A 5310-nucleotide genomic window follows, 5' to 3' on the forward strand; every position below is an offset into this window, starting at 1 on the left:
CCTGTCCTACCGGCCTATCTTCTTTTCCACCTATCCACTCCACCCTCCTCTCTGAGCTATCACCTTCATTCCACCCCCTTTGTACTCTTTGCTACCTTTCCCCACCCTCCTCCCTGACCTATTACCTTCATCCCCACCTCCACTCACCTATTGTACTCTCTGCTACTTTGTCCCCACTCCCGCCCTCCTCTCATTTATCCCTCCACCCTTCAGGCTCTCTGCCTGTCTTCCTGATGAATGGCTTTTGCCCGAAACGTTGATTTTTCCTGCTACTGGAATGCTGCCTGAACTGCTGTGCTTTTCCAGCACCACTAATCCAGAATCTGGTTTCCAGCATCTGCAGTCATTGTTTTTACCTGATAAAATTAGGGAACAATGGATAGATAAAGATATTGTCTAGTCAAGAATAACAACATTGTATATTAGATATAGACAATTGGGGTCAAATAAATCTCTCAAAGATTATAAAAGCTGTATCGATATTATTAAGAAAATCAGGAGGGCAAAGAGGAACCATGAGAGCCTTGGCAGATAAGGTTAAGGATCATTCAAAGAGATTCTACAAATATACTAAGAGCAAAAGAGCAACTAGTGAGAGGAGAGGGCCCTTTAACGATCAACTAGTTCATCTATGTGTTGAACCTCAAAGTGGGAGAGTTTTAAAATGAATATTTTGTCTGTTTTCTCCACAAAATGAATATTTTGTCTGTTTTCTCCACAAAATGCATATTTTGTGAAGAAAAATTAACACTGGAGAACTCGGAAATAAAAAGTGATGATTTGAAATCCGTTCATGTTACAGAAGAAGATATGTTGGAGGCCTTAAAAAAGAAAAAGGGAGATAAATCTCTGGGATCTCATCAAGTGTATCCCAAAACATTATGGGAATTAAGGAAAAAAAATTGTGGGTTCCTTGGCAGAAATATTTGTATTATCTATTATCATGGGTGATGTCCTGAAGGACTGAAGGGGGCGAACATTGTGCCTTTATTTTAGAAAGGCTGTAAGAGAGGCCTGGGAGCCATAGACCTATGAGCGTGATGGTGGTGGTGGTTCTTGGCGGTGATTCTGAAAGATAGGATTTACATACATTTGGAGAGGCAAGGACTGATTAGGGATAGTCAGCATGATTTTGTGCGAGGGAAATAGTGTCTCACAAACTTGACTGAGTTTTTTGAGGAAGTAACCAAAACATTGAGGGCAGAGCAGTAGACATTGTTTACGTGGACTTCAGTAAAGCATTTTACAAGGTTATGCATGGTAGACTAATTAGTAAAGTTGATTCATGTGGGATTCAGGGTGAGCTTGCCAATTGATCATAAAATTGGCTTGACAGCACGACTATCACCATCCCTGGATATGTCCTGTCCCGTGGCAGGACTGGCACAGTGGTATGCTGTCAGGATGGAGTTGCCTGGAATTCTCAACAATACTCTGGATCCATGAAATCTTGTGGCTTTGGGTTAAACATGGGCAAAGAAACTTACTGAAACTTACCACCTACTGACCTCCAGCAGCTGATGAATCAGTACTTTTTTTGATTTGTTTATTGTCACATGTTCCTAAGTTCAGTGAAAAGCTTTGTGTATGAGCAGTACAGGTAGATCATAGGGTGAAAAATATTTAGAGGCGTACAAGTTATATCGCACACTGTGTGCCCCATGCAAGATCACCATTATTTGAAATTAGCGAGTCCATTCATCAATCTAATAATGGTAGAGAAGAAGCTGCTCTTGAAAATGCTGGAATGTGTATTCAAACATCTGTATCTTCTGTTTGACTGAAGAAATTGGAGGAGAGCATTGATTGGGTGCAATGAGTCTTTGTTAGAAGCCTTGCCGTGGCAACAGGGCGTGTAAATGGAGTCCATGGATGGAAGGCTGGGTTCCGTGATGCTCTGGGCTGTGTACACAACCTTCTGCGGTGTCTTACCATCCTGTGCAGAACAATTGCTGTGCCCAGACAGTATGCTTTCAAAGTTGCATCTGTAAATGTTGGTGAGGAGCATTGTGGACATGTACTCCTCCATGTTGAACAATAATTATAGGAATAGCAAGGGCACAAAATGCACTCTGGCTGGGGGATTTCAATGTCCATCACCAAGAGTGGCTCGGCAGCAGTACTACTGATAGAGCAGGTCAGGTCCTAAACTGGGTCTGGTGAGGGAACCAATAAGACAAAAAAGCAAATATAACCTTCGCAATTTGCCAGCTGCAGATATATCTGTTGATGACAATATTGGTAAGAGCGGTCACTGTATAGTCCTTGTGGAAACAAAGTCCTACCTTCACGTTGAGAATACCCTCCATGTTGTGTGGCACTATCACCATGCTAAATGGATAGACTTTGAACCAATCCAGCAACTCATGACTGGGCATTCATGAAGAACTGTGGGCCATCAACAGGACCAGAATTGTACTCCAGCAAAATCACCCCGGTTTAATGGAAAGTGCAGGTGGGCATGCCTGAAGATGATATGCCAGTTCGGTGAAGCCACCAAACAGGACTACAAACAGCACAAGCAGCATGTGATAGAGCTAAGCAATCTCACAACCAGCAGATCAGATTTAAATTCTGCAATCCTGTCACATCCAGTCGTGAATGGTAGTGGACAATTAAATGACTTAGTGCGGGGTTGTGGGGGTCAACACATACCCCGTCCTCAATAATGGAAGAGACCAGCACATCAGCGCAAAAAAATGAGGCTTAGCTTTTGCAGTAATATTCAACCAGAAGTGCCAAGTGGATGATCCATCTCTGCCTCCTCCAGTAGTCCCAAGCATTACCAATACCAGTCTTTAGCCAATTCAATTCACTCCACGTGATCTCAAGAAATGGAGATACTGGATATGGCAAAGTCTATGGACCCTGACAATGTTCCGGCAATAATACTGAGGACTTGTGCTCCAGAACTTGCCATTCCCCCGAGCCAAGCTGTTCTAATACAATTATGACACTGGCATCAACCCAACAAGGCATAAAATTGCCCAAATAATGTCCTGTACATAAAAAGTAGGACATGTTCACCCAAGACAATTACTGCCCCATCAGTCTACGCTCGATCATCAGTAAAGGGACAGAAGGTATCATCATAGGGATATCAAGCAACATCTGCTCAGTGATGCCCATTTTGGGCTCTGACAGGGCCACTCATCTCCTGACATTGTTAAATCTTTGGTTCAAACATGGACAAAAGAGCTGAATTCCAGAGATAAGATGAGAGTGAAAGCCCTTGACATCAAGGCTGCATTCAACAGAATGTAGCATTAAGGAGCCCGAGCAAAACTGGAATCAATGGGTATTGGCAAACTCTCCATTGGTTGGAGTCATACCTGCCACACAGGAAGATGGTTATGCGGTTGGAAGTCAATCACCTCAGCTCTGGGACATCTCTGCAGGAGTTGCTCAGAGTAGTGTCCTAGACTCAGCCATCTTCAGTTGCATTATCAAGGAGCTTTCTTCCATTATAAAGTCAGAACTGGAGACATTCACTGATGATTACATAATGTTCAACTCCATTCACAACTCCTCAGATACTGAAGTATTGCAAATGCAACAAGATCTGGACAATATCCAGGCTTGGGCTGAAAGGTGGTAAGTAACGTTTGTGCTGTACAAATGCTAGGTTATGACTATCACCAATCTAAACATCCCACCCACTCTTTGACATTCAGTGGTGTTACCATCTGTGAATTACCCACTTTCAACATCCTAGGGTTATCATTAACCAGAAACTCATGTGGACTCGCTGCATAAACACTGGCTTCAAGAGGCTAGGAATATTGCAGCAAGTAACTCACCTGTTGTCTCCCCAAAGCCTGTCGACCATTTACATGGATTACTCCCCACTTGCCTGGATGGGTCCAGCTCCGACACACAAGAAGCTTGGCATCATTTTGGACAAAGCAGCCCATTTGATTGGCACTGCATTCACAATCATCCATTCCCTTCACCACTGGTGCTCAGTAGCAGCAGTGTGTACGATCTACAAGATGCACTGCAGAAATTCACCAAAGATCCTCAGACAGCATCTTCCAAACCAACGACCACTTTCATCTCAAAGGACAATGGCAGCAGAGACTTGGGAACACCACCACCTTCAAGTTCTTTTCCAAGTCATTCACCATTCTTACCTGAAATATATCACCATTCTTTCACTGTTGCTGGGTCAAAATCCTAGAGTTGCGTCCCTAATGGCATTATAGCTAAACCCACAGCAGGATGTTAGTGAGGCCTCTTCTGGAGTACAGTGTGCAGCGGATCAAGAAGGCAGCTCACCACCATCTCCAGGGCAACTAGGGACAGGCCAGCAAGGGATACTTTTATCCCACAAATGAATAATTTAAAAAAAGGTTGTGGTGGGTTGTTTTTCAAACTGGAGACCTGTGACCAGCGGTGTTTCACAAGGAGTGATACTGGGTTCACATTTCTTTGTAATTTATGTAAATGCTTTTGATGAGAATTTGAGGCATGGTTAGTAGGTTTTTGGATGACACCAAAATTGGAGGTTTGTTGGACAGTGGAGAAGGTTACCTAAGGTTACAAACAGATCTTGATCATTTGAATCAATGGGCTGAGGAGTGGCAGATGGAGTTCAGTTTGGATAAATGTGAAGTATTGCATTTTGGTAAAACAAACAAGGGTTGGACTTATTCAATTAATGGTAGGGCCCTAGTTCGCATAGAATAGAGATTCCCTAGGCATTCAGGTACATTGTTCTTTGAAATTTGTATCACAGGTAGGAGAGAGAGAGAAAACTTGCACAGTTACTGCCTTTGCTGTTTTTGAATTCATATATCGCTGGACATCGGAATGCGTCTGGGAAAATTAACAAAGAGTGAATTTCACAACTGATCTTGGAGGAACCTGTTTGGGCAAAGTTCACAACACAGAATCAGATAAGTTAACCATTGTTTTAAGTCTGTCCAATAGAAAGGCTGCAGTAGTGAGTGCAGTGGGTTCTTTCTTGATTGTGTGTTTTTGGAGGTGAGTCTCTTGATTGAACTTGAACTTGAAATATGGGCCATAGCTATTAATTTAACCTGGTGCAGTGTTTTGTAGAGGAATAGGACAGTGTTATTTTCTAGGTCTGTAGATTGTGAAGGAGCAAAAATGGCCTTTGCAGTGATATGTACTTCTTGTCAGATGTGGGAATTTAAAGAGAGTTTAAGGGTTACTGCGGATTATATCTGCCATAAATGCTGTTGGATGCGAATCTTATCAGATTGAATGGATCGGTTTGAGAGACAGATAGAAGCGATGAGGAATTTGCAACAGCAACAGTGTGTGATGGATGGCAGTTATACGAAG

The sequence above is a fragment of the Chiloscyllium plagiosum genome, chromosome 22, assembly GCF_004010195.1.
Source record: "Chiloscyllium plagiosum isolate BGI_BamShark_2017 chromosome 22, ASM401019v2, whole genome shotgun sequence".
In the NCBI taxonomy this organism is placed as follows: domain Eukaryota; kingdom Metazoa; phylum Chordata; class Chondrichthyes; order Orectolobiformes; family Hemiscylliidae; genus Chiloscyllium; species Chiloscyllium plagiosum.